The sequence below is a fragment of the Chrysoperla carnea genome, chromosome 4, assembly GCF_905475395.1.
Source record: "Chrysoperla carnea chromosome 4, inChrCarn1.1, whole genome shotgun sequence".
NCBI classification, from domain to species: domain Eukaryota; kingdom Metazoa; phylum Arthropoda; class Insecta; order Neuroptera; family Chrysopidae; genus Chrysoperla; species Chrysoperla carnea.
In genome coordinates, this window is record NC_058340.1 from 13,857,851 (window position 1) to 13,865,132 (window position 7,282).

The window sequence follows — 7,282 nt, forward strand, 5'->3', positions numbered from 1 at the left end:
TTTCAAATAAATTGAACATTAATTATTTCCCTGTAAATGATCAGTTAATTCGAAATGTATCATATAAAAAGAGAGTTTTTATAATTTTTTATCCCTTTAAAATGAAAAGTAGTAAATTATTGATATTAGACCCTGTAAAGACATATATTTTTTCATCTATTTAAATATTGAATTAATTAAGTAATATTTGCAAAATAGTTTTTCATAATTATTTATAATAAAACAAATTTAACGGATGGAGTTAGATTCGATAACCTTCGGATATGACGACAAGTGATCAAAAACCAACATAAACACATGCATACACACTTCAATATTAAAATAATAATTAGTAGTGTTAAAATTAGAACTTTAATCAACAGGTCAAAAAAATATTAAATAACTCAGGCTACGCCAAAAGGGAGCAGCAATTCCACTTTTCAGCCGCACTATTTAGGTCAGCTTCATTTGTAGATCGCAAAATTTGGTGTCTGTATATTCGTTTTATTTTTTTGCCTACACAATTGTAAGTACCAAGTGTTTTGAGTCCGTCGTCAAGATTATTGTAACAATCATAAATGCCAAAAACCAGCGATCAACGGGGCCCGGCCTAGACTCAAAAAAATTATCCTAGCCGCCTTTCTATTCTATGTATTAAGTACACGATTCAATGACAAAATAACTGATCTGCAATGCGAGTTTCTAGCCGTAAGTTTCTAGATTTCCGTATCATATTACAATTACATATTACATAAATAAGTTTTATAACAAAACTGTTTTTATTTTTTCATGATATTTTTAAAGTTATAGGCAGTTTTAAAAGAACTTTTCAAAAGAGAAACGAAAACGCCCAGCAAAAAAAATGTTCGTAAAATATCGTGTAACGTCATAATGTTAATTAATAATGGTATACAGTGTATACTATTCAATTAACATTATTACGTCACAGCGATGTTTTACGAACATTTTTTTTGTCGGGCATTTTCGTTTCTCTTTTCAAAAGTTCTTTTAAAACTGTCTGTAACTTTAAAATTACCATGATAAAACAAAAGATAAAAACAGAGCATATCTATCCATTTTTGTCCAAAAAAAAATTTGGTTCAAAATCAATCATCTCTTCATTTATTGAGATTGTAAAGAAATAAAAACAATTGTTGATTATTTTTAGAATTTTACTTATTTACCCTTATCTACACAGAAACCTGTGATCCTTATGGGGTCAGGGCCTCCAAAAGGTAGCTTGGGCCTCCAAAAGGTAATATGAATTCTAATTTTAGCACCATCAGATATTTGTTATTTTATTTGCTTTAAAACTTGTTAACATATTCGAAGGTGTTCAATATTTAAATCCACACCGCTTGTATTTAGTTGCAGTATTTAGTTATTTATTTTGTATGATTGTCAAGTATGAAGATAAACAATATATATTAATATTATGGTTTCTATTTCAATTATAGGTCGTTTAATCATATTTTTAACGCTACCTATATTCAAATATCTAGCTTAAAAATTTTAGGAAATTTATAACGGATTACATCGATTAATATAATATTTCTAAATGGAATAATGATTAGAAAAATTCCCGTTCAATATATGACAAGTTTGCCATTATCTTTTTATAGAATAGATAAATATAGTATACATAGGATTTACACAAATGACTATAAATAAAAATATATTTATGAATGATTTGCAGTGAAATTTGCTTTATCCTTCTTTCAATATTTACGCAAATGTTTGAATTAGATAATTAAGATTTTTAAAGAAAATTATATATTTTATCAGTAAATATGCTACATTAAACTCTGTTTATCGATGTTTATTTCTACAAGACAAAAAAAAATTGAGTAAATTAAATAGCACAATCGTCTTTTAAGATCTACACTTCAAAATATTTAATTTGAATTTGAGATATAAAATTGTTCAATATTATTTCTATTCAAAAGAAAATGGATCATGTAGTATTTATTTTATTGCAAGCAAATTTTATTGTAAAATTGGTCGAGAAATCAGTCATTGAAATTCAAACACCAAACCCAAATCATCATATTCATAATTTTTGAATGAATCGTATTCATGACATAATTTTCCATTTTAATTCTGTACTCCTGCATTAATATAAGGCATGCTTCTGGTCAAAAAATTCATGATTATCGAGTTTATTTAATTAATAATCAAATATCTAACTTTTTTGAATCAAAATATAATTTTAACACCATAGAAAAAAACAAAAATTGGAAAATATTATTTATTATCAGTTACCCGCCCGCATAGCTGAGGAATTACAACTTCAAAGAAAGAAACTACCCCGGCATAGCCTTTACTTTCCTTGCTCTCATTTATCCACACACTTATCAATGGAAAATCACGAAAATTTCATCAGCCAATTACAGATCGATTTTTAGAGCTACGCGATAAGTAATTTATTTTTTACTTAATGCAAAACATTGGCACACACATTTTCAAAATTGTATTTTTACATTTAAAATTTTCGATTTTTAGAAATTTACAAAAAGTACATAGAAATTTTAATTGTACACGCCATCACGAACATTAGCACAGATTTTTTTATTAAAAATGATTTAGTTCCAAGAACGTTTTATACCCCATTTCATGTATAATAGGGTATTTGGCGAAAACATAGAGTTTAAGTTTTATACATATGAGTGACTACCTATTTAATTTTTAATTTATATATTGAAGGGTAGACCTTATAAGCCCTATTATGAATCAATCTTCTGCTTGAAAATTCCTAAAATTCTTAAACTATTTAGGCGAAAATTTATTTTTATTGACAGGTTGTGCGTAATTTCTGGTGATTGATATACATAAAAACAAAATCTATGTTTATAGAATAATAATAATAACTATAATTGATAATAATAGTCTTTTTAATTACTACGATTACCACTGCCATTATCTTTAGATTCAATTGATGCACCTCCTTTAGGACTATAACTGCGTTGTTTTCTAAACTCACAACTATTTCGATGAGTTTTACAATGTGATTGTGTATGTTTTCGTCTTTCATTTACAATACTCGATAAACCCGTGCAACACGAACTTCTATGTTTCGAATGTAACGGTAATTCCTGTGAACATGTGACTCGATGATTGTATGACGGATTTGGATGATACATTTCATGTGTCATTACACGAGCATCAGTACTAGCAGCCCGCTCCAAGAACGGTCTCGATGTGTCTCGACGTCGTTTTCTAGCATGATGCATGTGATCGGATGCATTTGAACTTCGACGTCTACTCATATGCACTCTTGGATGCTGTTGTTGTGAAGTTGTGGATGACTGCGATGGAATACTTTGTAAAATAGTTGATATTGGTGATTCCATTGGTTCTTCAACAGCTTCAACCGGTTTTTGTCTCGTTAACATTCTTCTTCTGGCTGTATCCTTTACACGAAGTGTTACAGGTTGATCATTTGGATAGTGTAAATCCATTGCCATTGATGTTTGGCTTCCATGCAAACTTTCTCTACTATTTTTGTGAATATCACTGCTATAATAAATAATTGTAAAATAGTTTCTATTAATTTAATTACCTTGAATAAATTTAGTGCCGTAAACTTAGGTTTTGAATACTCACCCACTATTTTATGGATATATTTGATATAACAGGGATCATTAACTTCAAGAGAAAACAAACCATTTATATTTTTAACAATCTCTTCTCATATACCCCCTATGAGGTTAAGATTCCAAAATGTTTAAATAGGGGGAAAGGATAGAAATCAATATCTGAATATATCTAAAATAGTAGCTGAAAATATCAATGATATAAAAAGGCCCCCAAATAAAGATAAAGAACCCTTCATTAATTTGCAGATTTGAATTCATTGCACCAATAAATCATTAGATTTATAAGATAGTCATAAAATATCCCAACTGTTAGCAATTTTAGTTTGGTCACGTTGGATAATAGATTCTTATTAAGAATAGAATAAAATCTTTGTGGTTTTTTAAGACCAATATTTTGCCAGATATAAGCTCTCGAAGGCGTTATTATTTTACAGTTTATGAGTTACCTATTCTATTAGTATCTCATAATAAATTACTGTAACTAAATCTTCTCAAAAATCGTAGAAATCCAGCATGATAATTTAAAATATTTTTTAAACTTCATATTTGTATTCATTGATCGTTTTCTAACTAACTAAAAATTTAAGTTTTTCTTTCTTTATCTAATTTACCCATTTGCATTTTTGAAGGAGAAGGGGTCGTTAAACCTCGAAAATATTTGATTTTATATCAAGTTTTTATGATAGAAGTGGTTTCTTTTTCACCTGAATTTACAGCACTGTTTATATATAAACGTTGTGTATTAAATGTATATGCAAATCACCTGTAAGGCCCACTTTCATCAACGGATACAGCATGTCGTTTTAAAAGACCAGCTGGACTTAATAAGGAATAAGCCCCTGGCCGTGTAGAAACTACGCCTTTATTAGATCCATGCGCTATATTGGAGGAATAATGATACCTGGAAAATGGATGTAATGATGGACGGGGACTTGCCGATGCAGACGGTGAGGCAACGCCTTCAGATATAATACTTGGTGGCATACCAGGACAAAGTAATGGTGCTGAAGGGCTTCGATTTAATTGTGTTTTTAATATAGGGGATAAATGATTGGAACTTTGTTTTGGGGAGTGTCTGTGAAAAAAGAAGAAATATTTGTCATAGAAATTAACCAATTATTTATAGAGTTTCAGAATAAAAGTCATTTCATTGCAGAGTATAATCTGATTTTAAAACGAATTCGAATTTGGAAATTTTGTTAATAAAACCACTCATTTAAGTTATTAAGGTAGTACGAGCGCCAAGGCAAATTTAGACTTGTGGTTGAAATTATTTGTACCTTATTTTCAACTTTGATGGTGAATATTGTTATAACTTCATGAATGTAGACGAAAAATAAGAATATAATTTTTCGATATCTGCTTTGGTTTTCGAAATATTGAAAGCTAAATAATTAAACAAAATTTTCAATATTCGATACTTTGTAAATTACTCCAGATATCGAAAAATTATATTCTTACTTTTCGTCTTATATTGTCAAATTATAACATTATTCCCCATCAAAATTGGAAAAATAATTTTTTTTAATTTTTACCGTGCTGATACATCCTTAATTAATTAGTAGTTTTGTAGAAATCTATGAAAACAAGCTACCGTTTTCCCAAAAGACCAATGTTAAATAATCCTACTTTTGAAGTCATTTATTTATTTAAATAATCTGGCAACCCCCTTAAAATTTTCAGTCCAGTCCAACTTCATGTTAAAAAAAATCAAGCATTCTATCCAAAATTGGCCTGGCGCTCGTACATCCTTAATAAAATAGAGTGTATAATAATAATCTTAATATCTGTGGAGATATTATTGGACGGCATTTTCTTTCGGAACTTAGTTTAGGTTCCGCTGTATTCCGATTAAACTCCCATGAACACATTTTTTTATAAAAAGTTCAATTTGTAGTTTCTGACTCAAATCTTGATTCGTTAGGATTATTTTTCCTTTTTTTTTTTAATAGTATATAATAATAAGTAGCTTTTTTTATAAAGAAATTGTTATACTGTGCAAGAAAACATAAAATATTGAAGAAAATCTAAATAAAATCAAAAGAATTAATAGATTATTACATGCCATTCTATAGTTAAGATGTGTCATGTAACTATTAAAGTAAATGATTCAACTAAAACTTCTAATTAACATATCGATATTTTTACTAACTTGATACCACATGTGGTGCCTAATTCTCTACTAAATTGTTGTAAAGCTGCAGTTAAGGCTCTCCTGTCGGTAGGTGAGGATTTAAAAACACCTAATTGTTGGTCCCATTCGTTAATAGGTTGTTGTTGTACAGTTGTAGTGCCAGTATTTGTAGCAGCATTCTGAGTTTGCGACACGGCTGATCGTCGACTTGAACCACCAACGGTTCCAAGACCTCTATGATAGCTTAAGCAAGTTCCTCCAGTACTACCCATAGCTTTTAGTCGTGCAGGAACTACTTTAGCTGCTGAGTCACGTGCTTCAAAGGTCATTACGCATGCAGCAACCACAATAAAACCTGGAACAAAACATTAATATTTGCAAATCAGTTTTTTATTATAATAAACATGGAAGTAAATTTGACTGACTGTATGTAATCTGGCCATCACATTCTCTACATAATTAAACACGTTAGCAGACTTACCCCCCCCCCTTCGCAAGAAATAGAGCAAGAGCGCAAGAAATAAAGAACCAATAAAATGCTAGATGATCTGTAGTGACAACTGTCACCTTAATTTATTTGAAGTAACAACTTCTTTTGACACGTTGAGCAGTTTTTGGGGGAACAAAAATCATGGAACTCTCGCCATCGCGTGTTTGTAAACGAACTTCTCCTAAACGAATAGGCCGATTTTGACGAAATTTTGTGCGTGTGTGTTGAAGTAAGAACGAGTATGGCTTTAATTTACAATTCGGTCCACTACAAAATGTTTTTGAGGGTTCCTCACTAAAAAATTAAAACCTATAAAATAAATGATGGAAACGCATATAAATAATATATTTCATACATCTTACTATTCAAATGTATTTATTTGCACTCCCACCATATTTATCTAGAATTTTGAACAGCAATATGAATAGTTTTGAGGTATTATTTATTATTATTCTGGTATTGTGCATAGGTATTTATTAGAGCTATATACGAGCGCAGCGAGCTCCACTGCCGAATCTCCAGCCAGGTCTAAAGCCAAAGCCAGTTATTCCAAAGTTTTAAGTTTTTACTTCCGTCGACAGTCCTCATGACTATCTTTTTTTTTAATTAACGAGTGAGAGTAGGCAGTGACACATTATTTTTCCCACTGATGATTATCGAATGTTATTCTTCTCCCCACGTTTTTTGAAATCTTTTTAATTTTAATATGTTTAGTATCACCGTATGGTGATATTAAAAACGGAGTGCTTGTGATTTTATTAAAGCATATCTTTGAAGTCTGTATTGGAAAACCCCTTTTCTAGCGTGAGCTACTAAAAATAGTAAAATAGTGTCCAAATTACATACACCCATTTGGTTTATCGAAAAAATTTAATATATAGTTTGTATACGAAAACAAATTATATATACGAAAAATCAATTTACACTTAATTAACGATATGTACCCTACAAGGTATAAGTTGACCTCACTATAACATACCATGTGAACAAATTAAGTTCAATGTACAGTTCAGAACCTTTGTTACTTCGATGTTGACGAAGTTAGAAAAATATACTTGATTGAATCGACTAGAAATGCTGTAT